The following is a 12,725-nucleotide window of genomic DNA, read 5'->3' as shown; positions in this document are numbered from 1 at the left end:
AATGGAAGCATTCATAGGCACTTAAAAATACACATATACTTAAATATTCTGTGGAGGGTGGTATTCCTGTCCTTTAGCTGGGTAGCTTGGAAGTTTATTAAGTTCCCAAATGCAATTTTTCTAAACAAACCAACCCCCCATGTTTCTTTATTCAAAGCCAAATAAGTACTAGAGCTTTTGACTTGGACCTAGAAGTCATCTTATGTTTAAGAACAGATGCCATATGTCAGATATAGATGCAGACAAAACAATTGAGATCAAAACACATTAAATTCACTCAATAAAACAGTTAAAACTGGGGAAATATCAGTTCTGCTAGACCTTACTGATCAACACTATATACACTGTTTCTATTTCACTGTTAACATGTACTGAGATAGAAGATAGGAAGAAAGAGACTTACAATGCCTAACGAAGTAAGCTGAGCCCAAATAGAGGCACAGGATGAGAAAGGACCTGTGGTGGGAAGTTCACTATTGGCTTCACTGGAGCCAAGGATGTCACCTTAAAATGGTTATGATTGCAAATATCTTAAGGATTTTTGTGGAAACTGGCTCTTTTCACAGTTCTGTGACATTTACCTTTTCTTACGAAACAGCGTGAAATCAATAGTTATCTGGCTCAGAAGTCCCACTGCAGGCCTGTTTTCCCTACATCCCATAATTTCCACATCTTTCTCCATATATACTTCACAGTCTGTCCAAAAGTGACACCAACTCTCTCATTTTGGTCTTACTAATGAAACTCACAAACTATTGAGGCATAACATTCTGTTGTAGCAAGGAAAGAAGAGTTATCAAATTAATCAGCCTTTTTCTTGAAAGTCATAAAGGCTAACTTGCAAGAAACAGCTTGGTGGTGTCAGGCTAAATAGCCTTATTAAAAAAAAATTATTTTCTTAATCACTAGCACTGAAAAATATGATTAAAACCCTTCAGAGATAAAACTGCCTTTTAAAAAGTACATGCAAATGAGAACTGTGTGTAAATTTAGAGACAGATATATAGAAGCAAGTTGCCTTCCCTTAGATACTAGGTAATATAAAAGGGATAATCATGAACAGAGGCAAATCCAACTACCCTTTGAGGGCTCGCTTACAGTTTTTGTAGAATTGTCATTGTATCTGAATCCAAAAATAGATCAGCACAATACACAAACATTTATATATTTTACAACATTAAGTCCATGCATGATATTATTATCCCTGAATAAAAAAGGCACAATATATTTGAAGTGATGTAACTTCATTCAGGCTAAGGACTGCGCTATATCATTAAGGCAGTACTTTCACCTGGGCCTGACCAGTTTGGTATGCAAACTAGATGTATCAGATCTCCAAAGGAGCCAGTCCAAGCTAGAGCTGAGTAGGCAGAAGCAGCACAAGGACACTAGTTCATCTTTTGCCAGTGCTGAATCTGATCTGGGGCAAGTGAATCTCAGTTAAGTGTGTATCTTCAGCACTGAAATGACTGCTTGAAGTTAATTTACTGATTAACAACACTGAAGACATCCAACCTTCTCATCAGCAGGCTACTTAGTATAGATGTACTCTTTACATTTTAAAGGGGAGAGAAAGCCATTTAGTGCATAGAAATTGGAGAAGTAATGCTAAGATCATCAGAAGAAAGGAATAAGAGGTCAATAACACTTTGGCATGAGCTGGCAAAATGGGAGGGGAAGGAAAAATCTTATATCTTAATAATATGCCTGGCATTATGCCCAGATAAAAGTGAAGGAGGAAGAATATGTGTTAATCATTAATGATTAACAGAGGGTGTACTGATCAGTACTACAAAGGAAGGTAAACTTAAAGAGGAGCTATAATTTGCATAAACATATTTATAACACTTTACACATCAGTGATTTCATATTCTAATTCGTACAAATACCTAGCTAAATGTTACAGTGCCTCTATCACATTTACCTACCCCATTTCTGAGATACAGAGACTGTGGAGGGTACTTTGAGTTTAAAAGACACAGCTAAGATGCATCCAACAGTTCAGTCCATCTGCTATACAGAATAAGCAATGCCTTTTAATTATAGCTCTTTGCAGACAGTTAAAACAATACATTTGATAAATATTTTTAAATATATAAAAATAAAGGAAAATATGAAATACCACAGTGCAGTCAGCTGTACAACTATGCTTGCTGTCCTCTCCTATTCACCATCTCAGAATGCAAGTGAGCACACTGCACCAGAGATTAAAAGAGGGGAACACACCAAAATCATGTTGAATCAATGTACTGAATGGAATTTGTCCAATACAAAAAACTTGATTAAGTTTTTAAAGGACAAAATAAAAGAGTATGAACCTGTTTTCTGGAAAAATGTTGTGCAACACCTACGAAGTAATAATTTCAAATATAACATAAGTTATGTCTATATAAATGCACAAGCCAAAAGCACATGATACTTTGAACTGCACGTTTGTATGTGCACCTGTATGTGCCACTGTTGCACTAGTGTACTAGGCAGCTCACTGGTGCAGGTTATATGAAATACCTGTTAAGGAGTGGAAACAAATGCATACACAGTCTGCACTAAATGGCTGTATGCTCTAAAACAAGGACACAGGAGAGTAAGGCTTCTTCTCTCAACAGTACTAATTCTGTATCAAAACTTCTCTTACCTACATACCTACATAAGGACTTCACAGCAAATGTTCTTCAAGATCATAATGAACCTCCAGTCTCATCTGACTTACTAGTCACCAAAACAACCAGTAATAATAAGGTACCTTGCAAAGCACTGTGTATTCATCTTCTATTCAAATACATATTACTTTTCTCTCTCTACACAGGATTTTCTATTCCATCACTTTGTACATGCAGGTTGAGAAACCATTGGAACAGTGAATTACCCTGTTCCAAAGATCCTGCAAAAAACACCTACTTAAGGAAGAAAAAAAATAAAGACTGAATATAGCATTCAAACTCCCAGGTAAGAGAAAACACCCTGGGCAGAATTATTTGCAGTATTCCGGAGTTCCTGAATGGCTTTTCTTTTTTTTGGATACCATGCACTCTGATACAATATCATTAATGTCACAGTGTCCTATTTATTATTAAACAAATCACTCTTGAACAGCCACTGAAGATATTTTAGCCTCATTATCATCAGTCCAATCGAAGCAGAATTAGTAGATGCACTTTATCCCAGTGAATAGGCAGTGCATAGACACCTGTCTAAGTTATCCTAGCAATCTCACAAACATATTTGCTTGCTTAAACAAAACAAGAAGGTCTGCCAACTGCCTACAGCACAGCAATGCTGATATGCTCACAATATGGACTCCCACAGTATAGATTAGTCACAATGTTAAAAATCTTATGTTTATTTGCAATCAGTGCTTCTAATACACAAATAGTGATTTGCATCTTAAACTGAAGAATGGGACAAAAAAACCCTTAATCTCAAAGTCTGTATCCTAAACCACTTGCAACAACAGCAATATGTAATTTTTTCCTGTCATTCTCCACTTATGTTCTCGAATTTGAGTTTATCCACCTGCAGCAGTTGAGTACAACTAATAGTGGTACACAAAGAACTCAATTTTTATTTGGTTGTACAGTGAAACTGTCATAGCTGGGGTTATTACAATTCAAGAGCAAAAGTAGTCAATTAGGAAGAACCTAGGGAAAGATTTGAACCATCACTACTATCAAATTATGGTAGATCGTATTAGAATAAAGTAACTGTTCCCTTTATTCATTTGGGTTTGCATCAGTACGTGTAACAGTGAGATTCTCAGGATCTTTCTCTTAGGATTGTTGTTAGTAAAATAAGAGTGTTTTAATTCCCCTAGCAGTTATCTCTTTCATACCCAGAACACAGTAGGTACTTAAACTGAAAACTTCATAGCCTAAACAGAGGAAAGTCTTGTTAGTGAAGTACATATTTAGATTACATGTTCAGGTCCTGCCTGTGCCACAGAGCACAGGCTTTCACTTTAAACACAATCTTATTTTTTTTTCCTTCTAAATTAGCTAATCCATGGGGGAGAGAGGGGGGTCAATTTTAAGATTCATTAGGGCTATCAAAAATAGTTTATTTGGCTCTTACTTAAAATAGGATTGTCAAGATGAAACCTACCTTACTGTAAGTGTCATATATAACTAAATATTGGCCAAGGCCACCATTTCCAAGGATAAGTGATTAAAGTTAAGCATCTGTGTCCTTCTCACATATAGAATGATAAACAGGGATGCAGAGCACACAATTCCAGTAGGTACTACCAGTTGTTTTCCATGTATTAAGTGGCACATTGTAGACAATGTTAAATACACATTAACTAGGTTTTCTGGCATTAGCTACCAACTGGCTTTGTGGTAGAATTAAAGAAAGAAAAAAAAAAGAATAGGTTTATCTTGGATTTATAAAGTCCTTCTTAGAATGGGTTTTGGATGCTGTTCATTTCATGTAAAATAAACAGCAGTCTTTATCCCAGAAAGTATATCTATTCAGGACTAAGAAAGTTTACCCTTCTTTTCAGGTATGTACTTAGAGGCTTTATACTCTTGACACTAGAAATAGCTCCTAGCTCATAAAGGAACATACGGAAACAGAGCTACATCCCAAATACCTTGATTTTCTCATTTAGTCCAAAACCAATCTTAGAATGGGTGGGAAGGAGCCTTTGAAGGTCACCTGGTCCAACCCCTTTCTCAAAAAAAGGCCAACGTAGATTAGGTTGCTCAGAGCAGCTTTCAGTCGAATTGAGTATTTCCAAGGATAGAGATTTCAGTCTCTCTGGGCAACCTCATATCTAATCAGAATTCCTTTTGTTGCAACTTGCTTCAGTTACCTCTCACCCTTTCTCTATGCACCTTGGGGATGAGTAAGGGTCTATTTTCTCTGTCTCCTCCCATTAGGAACTTGAAGATGGCAATAGGATTCACCCTGAGCCTTCTCTTCATAAGGCTGAACAAACCTCTCTCTCTTAGCCTCTCCTCCTCATAGGTCAGGTGCTCCAGTCTCCTAACAGTCTGGACAACCGTCCACTGGATTTGTTCCAGTTGTCAATCTCTTTCTTAGGCTGAGGAACCCAAACTTGGCCACAGCACTCCAGATGCAATATAACAAATGCTGAGTAGAAAGGAATAATCAATTCCCTCAATCTCTTGGCTAAGATACAGCACAATATACTGTTGACCATGTGAAATGCAGGACTTTGCACAAGTCCTTCCTGAATTTCATGAGACTCATGTCAGCCCAGTCCTCCAGCCTGACTTGGTCTCCTTGAATGCCAGCCGTGCCATAAGGCACATTGACTTCATCTGCCAATTTAGTATCATGCACAAAGCTGATGAGGGTCCATTCCTTCTCCTCCTCCAGATCACTGATAAACATATTAAACAGAGTAAGTCCCAGGACAGGCCCCAGAAGAAATTCCTTGATCAAACCTCCAGACAGAGTACAAATAATTTCCCAGCATCCTTTGAACCCAGTGTTCCAGGCAGATTTTAATCCATTTAGTTTTCCACCCATCTAAAATGTAAAGTAAATGTAAACATTGATATCAGGATTCATAGGAGACCATGCTGAAAGACTGGCTAAAATAAAGATTGAAGACCCCTACCACTGTTCTCCCCTCATCCAGATTTTTTTTTTTTTTTAATTATAAAAGGCAATCAACTTGGCCAAAGCATAATTTACCTTTTGTACATCTATACTGGATATTTCCATTCACCACCTTCTCCTTCATTTGCCCAGAAATGGTTTACAAGAGGACTTGCTCTATGATTTTTCCACAGGAACCAAGGTGAGGCTGACCTGCCCTTGGTTCACTGGTATCATTTTTGCCCTTTCTGAAGATGGTTGCGGCATTTTCTTTTCCCCAATCATCAGGAAACTTCCCCAATCTCCACAACCTCTCAAAGACATCTGAGAATGACCTCACTATGACATTGGCCAAATGTCTCGGTACTCAGAGATGCATCCCTTCTAGTCCCATGGACATGTATATACTGAGATTACTCAGGAGATCACTGACTTGATCCTATTCCATAATTTGGCTCACCTAACACCATTCTTACATACCAAAGCAATGTTTCTGAATTCCTCCTTCATAGCCTGCCCTCACTTCCACTTCTATAGATGTTGGTTTTGCACTGGACCCCAGTCAGGTCCTTGTTTAACCAAGATGGACTCCTGATGTATCTATCTATTTTTGTGAGTACTCGGATGGATCATTCTTTTGTTTAGAGGAGACTGTCCTTAAAGATCTGCTAACTTTCATGGACTCCTTTGCCCTTCAGCACTGCTTCCCACCAGATTATACTTCCCGGTTCTCTAAACAAGCTGAAGTCTACTTTCTTAAAATTCTAGACCTGTGTTCTGTTGCTTGCCTTCCTTGCCCCCCTCAGGATCTTGAGCTCTGCAATTTTTGCAACCAAGCCTGTCATTGATCATCACATCCCTAACAAGATTTTCAGAGGTCAGGAGTAGCAATGTCTGGGAGCATATCACCTCTACTTGTCCCATGCAGCATCTGTATTAGGAAGTTATACATGGCATCCTCCAGAAATTTCTGAAATTGCCTGTGTTCTGCTGTACCATCCTTTTGTCAGGTGTCAGGGAGGTTTAATTCCCCTACAAGAAGTAGAGTCTGTAATATACAGACTTTGATCAATTGTTTAAGGAAGGCTGTCTACTTCTTCACCCAGATTCAGAGAGTCTGTAACACACTCCCAACACAATGTCATGCTTACTGGCCTCTCCCTTGATCCTGACCTGCAAGTTCTCAGCTACACTGTTGCCCATACCACAGAAGAGCTTCACACATTCAAGCTGCTCCTTTATATTGGCAGCAATCCTCATTCTCTTCACCTTTACCTGTCTTTCTTAAAGACTTTCTTTCCATCCATCTCAGCACACCAGGCATGTGAGTGACCCCACTAAGCCTCAGACATTCCTGTGATGTCATGAAATATGCATCATCTACTACCCAAGCCTTTCCTCTTCACCAGCAAAACTGAGAATAAAACCCGGACTCCCATGCTGTTTACCCTTGCCTCCAGAGCCCTATAGTCGCTCGTGCTGGCCTTCAGGGTCTTCCTTCGCAGTGTTATTGGTGCCCACGTGGATAAGCATGCGGCAGGAGTGCATAAAGAGCACAATACTTTTCTCTCATTTGTCATAGTTCTAATATCACACAGAACATCATGCTACTGCATAGTATCCAGTACTTTAAAATTTAAAATAACATTGGTTATACAATACTTATCACTCCTGTGTGCAGCTTTTGTTAGACTCTTACAACTTGTGCAGCAATACATTTGCACATGGTTTAATCTCCATTTCAGAAAGAGAACTTCTCATATTAAACATCTAGTGACTTCACAAAAGAAAACAAATTACAAAGTTCCGGTTGAACATCTTCAATGTTATATTGGAGTGGTTCCTTCAATCACCCATCCATGGACTGTGGCAACATGCAAAACATTATGGGATGTTTAATGAAAGGATCAACAGCACGGAAAAAGAAGGATGAAAGTTGAAGGGGGAAAAAACCATAGTAAAACGAAAAGGAGGGGGAATAAAAATGTGGTTAGTTGCATGTAAGCAGGCTGCCAGTCAGTGGTTTTGTCTGGCCAAACCCTGGGCCTCAACACCGCAATCTGAGATACGTTACTACACTGTATTCCTGACTATTTTTCTTTGTGAATGCACTCTTTTGTGTGCAGGACAATAGCTAACATCAAGATGGGCTCACTGTCAAGTAAAACAGAAAGTCCCAAGGTTGGATACTGGGCTGTCTATAGATCTGGACCAGCTAGGAGAGACCTGTGTGAGAGCACACGTGAAGGTGTTTGTGTGACATGCTAGAAAGCTTTAAACCTCATTATCTGGCAAGTAAGAACATGATCAAGCCCTTTCTTCACGTTTATATGAGAACTGGTTGTATGTATGCAGCACATACAAAGGGACAGTGTTTCTGTGTTCATCTATTGACTATGTCTGTACTAAGGGAGTAATTGAGTGTATGTGTGTGTGTGTTTGTACTGATGACACACGCTTGGTCTTGCTACTGGGTGAACTTCAAACAGGGAACCACAGCAGCTTTAGCTCTAGTGGAGTGGGAGGAAAACTCCCTCAGGTCCTGAAGTCCACTTCTCTTAACAGTTTTTGCTCTCTATAAATAAGCATTCAGATTATCAGAGTCCTTATCAGCATTTTTCCACTAAGCAATTAGATTCTAGGGTAGGATTTAAATAAATTGGAATGCTTACATTTAAGTACCTACAGACACTACATGTGAGCTAAGTGTTCAGACTCCCCTTTGTAGTTGGAGGAGAGCCAGTCCATAAAACATAAAGGGGGAGTCAGGTGAATAACAGATTGGATTGAGTTGCGTAAACATGTTATATGCCACTTAGACTTCAGCTGCCAATGCAGAGACATGGAGATCTTTTATAAGATATATAATTTATTTTATAAAATCTCAGTCATATCTGCCAGCCCTACCGTAAGGCATATTAAATGGCATTACGTATCTACACGGGGACACATGACTCAAGGGAGCAGTGTATACCTCAGAAAGTTAACCAGCTTGGTGTAAGCTTCCATTAACTAAATGGGAAGCCAGACAGCCAACTTGCTTAAAAATTACATGTCCCCATGCCTTTGGCTGAATCTCAGTTTGTCTTCTTGAAAGCTAAAGTTTATAAGCCTTTCTTATAAGTGCTCTCTTATAGTACAAGCCCCTGGCAGATACATCCAGTGCAAATAACACCTGCAGTTAAGATCAAGAACACATTCTAAGATTCACAGAAAAGTCTTTGTAACAGCTTGAGGCATGGAAGAAAAGGACTACGTGAACTGTTTCAAATACTACTTCTGAAAAATGATCAAGCCACTCATGGGCCAGGTGGCAGGAGCATATTTTTACAGATTTGTTGGAACGTTTGCAATATCGCAGAATGACAGACTGTCTGAGGTTGGAAGGGACCTCTGGACCATCTGGTCCAACACCCCTGCTCAAGCAGGGCCACCTAGAGCTGGTTGCCCAGGACCATGCCCAGACGGCTTTTGAATACCTCCAAGGATGGAGACTCCACTGCGTTCCAGGAATTCAGTGGAATACCATTAAAAAAACTTGATGTTTCACAATAATATAGCACCAAAGTCACAAGCATGCCTACGATCTAATTCAGCTACAGGGTTTCCCAAAGCAGTAACAACAACAACAAAAATACAGTCACTTCAGAGAACAGATTATGGAACAGCAGCAAACACACTATGAATAAAAATATCCAGCTCATTTCTCTTACCAGCCTGTTACATAAAGATGAGTAGTATCTAGCTAAAAACATAACTAACTCAAAGAGTTGTAAATTACTACTATAATCTAATCCAGTTTAAAATAAACCTTACCCATATGGGCTTAACTATTTTTTCTATTGCATCCATTGATTTTAGCCTCTCAGATCAGCTCTCACCAGCTGAAACAGAATTACCACTTTAACAGAACTCACTCATATAGCACAGAGATGCTAGGAGTTGTAGCAGATTTAGTGAAGTTTCTTAACAGTCCATAAAGTCTTGTGGACTAATTCACACAAAGAAGTTCTGAGGCTATGAAGACAGATGAATCTACATTTTCAGCTAAAACAAGCAAATATTCTCTCCCACACAGATCCTCTCCCCTCTTTCATCTCATCCCTCCTTCTCCCCCTCCTCCGCTGCCCTGAAGTATCTACAAGTCATCATTCCATCTATCTATATTCCCTTAACACCCGTATTACATTTACAAAAATACAAGTAAAAATAATCAGCTATAACTCAGAAGCCACAGAAAGAAGAGAATCAAAGAGTAGCAGAGCACTCCCCCAAGGTTCTGGTAGGAAAGGTGGACTATGACCTTACTGAGTTCTCAACTTTGCCCATTACCACAGCATCTTTGATAGTCCTATGATTGTAGAGAAGACTAAAATATTTTATCATACAAATAATGGATTTATGCAAAGATTTAGCATAAATATGCACCTATAGGGTCTATGCTAAATAAATGGATGTTCTCTCCTTTCCTTCACGTTCTTCCTGTTGACCTACAAAAGTGACTTTTAAATTCAAGATTCATCTTTGTAAAATATGGTCTAGATGCTTTTTAGGCCTTCCAATAGGATACTTTCTGAGTTTGCCTGCAACAAAGACATAATGGAAGAAAAGCCCTACAAATTTGAATGTTTTCCTCCGAGTTAAAGAGGTAACTCTCTCCCAGTTTTATTTACACACCAAGATTTCATAGACAAATCCTAGTACAGCCAAGTTTGATATTAACTATACACCCCAGAACTAAGAATTCACAAAATAAAATAAGATTAAGGAAATCTACCGCATAGCCAAGATTCCACATTAGTTAAAGATATTGCCTTCTAGAAGCAACTCCAGAGCAGCAAATCAAAACTCTTAAGAGACCAAGCTTTAACAACTGCCAGTAGTCTTAGGTTTGAACTTACAGCTCTTTCTGCATCTTCTTAGCTTTCCATGATCCTGACTCAGTACTTCCGGAAGGACTAGCTACATTTTTTTATTGTATTTTATTTTTTTCAAATCCCCTCCTAGATAAGTCCCTCCCTAACTCCTCAGCAGAACTTCCTGACCCACTCACTTGCCTTTGGTAAAGCTATGGATGTGCTGAATTATTCAGCTGATTGATAGAAATTTTTTCTTTGCTTCCATGGGGATCACACAAATACAGGAGGACTACCACCTTGCCTTATTTGTTGCATTTTTGCCCTACAATGCCTAGGACATCAACTGAGCAGTTATCTATTCTCATTCTCAAATTTCCTATAGGCAACAAGGAAAGCCATAGGAAGCTTGAGCAGAAAAAAAAAAACAGATGGGGAAAAAATAATAATATATTTGTACACAAAAAAAGTGATAACTGAAAGTTAGTATTCTCGGCCAAAACGCTGTAGGCATAAGCAAAGAATTTCCTTTACAGGGTCAACAGGCTTGTATATAAAATTAAAATAAGAGTTTCAAAGGCCAATTCAATTCCAAACTCCTACTCTTGTCACTCAGCTTCTATTGATTTCCATTTAAAACTCTTGTTTTGTATTTACATTTACGAAATTTTCTGTAAATTAATTGCAAGTACTCTAAGGCTTGGTGCCTTTAATAAATTTTGATCAAAACCGAATTTGTGGTACAATTTTACTACTTAATAAGTACAATAAATGGCAAATGAAATATTTCTTCACCAGATGTTTTCAAGATCCTAGAAATTTCTAGAATTAGTAATTATCTTTGGCAATGAGGCTCACAATACTTCCCAAAAGCTCAAAATATCTTACTTGACAGTATGTTTAAGACCATTTTTCCTAAGTCCATGAAACTTCAGGGATGCAAAACAGTAGCGTTTAGCAATATGACAAATTGGATAGCACCCTTCTATGTACACTTACAGAGAATATTACACAACAGTTAAGACTGTAGCAGTAGAGTTGAAATAGTTTTTTTTTCTTCAGTTTTTATTCCCATCCTTGTTGCTTCTTTTTCTTTCCCCTTTCTCAAGTAAAAATTTGAAAGACAATTATTTTGTTGTTCATGAACACCTCCAAGAAACATCACTCTCTCCATAGTGTGAAGTTATGGTTTAACTCTTTGTGTATAGCTAGTATTCATGATGCTCTAAAACCTCTCACAGAACTGCTGATCCCACTGTTAGAGGACACAGCCAGAAAAAGGTAATCCACACAAGAAATAAAATTTTAGCATAACCCTAAAAATGTAGTATACATTTTGAAAATACGAAGAAGCAATCCAGCTGATAATATTTCCCATTGGGACAAGCAAAACAGCCATACAAGCAGTGTTTAATTATAATTTTTTATCTACAATTAACCTATTTTATAAAACAAAGAATTATAATGAGAGATTATGTTATATAAGACTACAACGCCCTTTAATGTATTATAAACTGCTATGAAGATAAAAAGTATTTGTGTTGCTTATCTGTCTTCTAGCATGTGATTTTTATGTACCTGTACAGACTTTTGATATCTTTCAAGGAATAAGCAACTCCTAATAATACACTAATTTTTACCTCTCTGTGAGAAGTATCTTTCTTACCATACTTTAAATAAAGTTGGGACCAACAGTACTATCACTTAGGAATTCCACTAAGGAAATTTAAAACAGATGGTTAGTTAGCTCCTACTAGGAGCTGACCTGAGATGATTTTTTTTTTTAATTATAAATGGTACTTACATTCACAATTCAATATGGAAAAAGTGCCCCCAACATGAAAAATCGTAACTAATAAAAGAATTGCTTACCTTAAACTTCAGCTTTCCTTGCGATCTTGATTTTATTTGTCTTCATATCTAGTGGGTCCAGCTAGCAGTAGAATGAGAATTGCCTGTGTCCCTGTGAATGTCCAGAGCAAAGAGGTTAGTCTGTGATATATTGGTCTCTCTAATCTCTTCATATCCTCCCTGGCGCAACTGAGTATTTTGTGTAGCTCTTAATACTGAACACAGATTGCAAAATCAGTGATTCCAACTCAGTGTAGCAGGAGAGTAATTTGATTCCACATACTGTTTTATAACGTAACCATCTTATATAACGTTCAGCCTATTCAAGATATATTTTACAAAGGAAACCATTATTTTCAGGGCAGGAATACACCAGTGTTATACTTTTGATTGTGTCCTTGACTATTTTATTATGTAATGTTTCAAACAATCCTTTTAACTTGGAAAACTATC

At 37.9% G+C, this 12,725-nt stretch overlaps 1 protein-coding gene across 1 annotated transcript in view; it reads right to left on the bottom strand.

Moving 5' to 3' along the window:
• The window catches only part of PCLO (piccolo presynaptic cytomatrix protein), a 379,284-nt gene extending 366,888 nt beyond the window's left edge, over positions 1-12,396 (bottom strand). Inside the window, exon 1 of the mRNA XM_049814309.1 lies at positions 12,294-12,396. The gene's annotated coding sequence lies outside the window, so the exon portion shown is untranslated. The remainder of the gene's footprint in view (positions 1-12,293) is intronic.
• Positions 12,397-12,725: the final 329 nt, after the last annotated feature.

The sequence above is a fragment of the Accipiter gentilis genome, chromosome 11 (assembly GCF_929443795.1).
Source record: "Accipiter gentilis chromosome 11, bAccGen1.1, whole genome shotgun sequence".
In the NCBI taxonomy this organism is placed as follows: domain Eukaryota; kingdom Metazoa; phylum Chordata; class Aves; order Accipitriformes; family Accipitridae; genus Astur; species Astur gentilis.
This window is presented reverse-complemented; position numbering and strand designations above follow the sequence as displayed.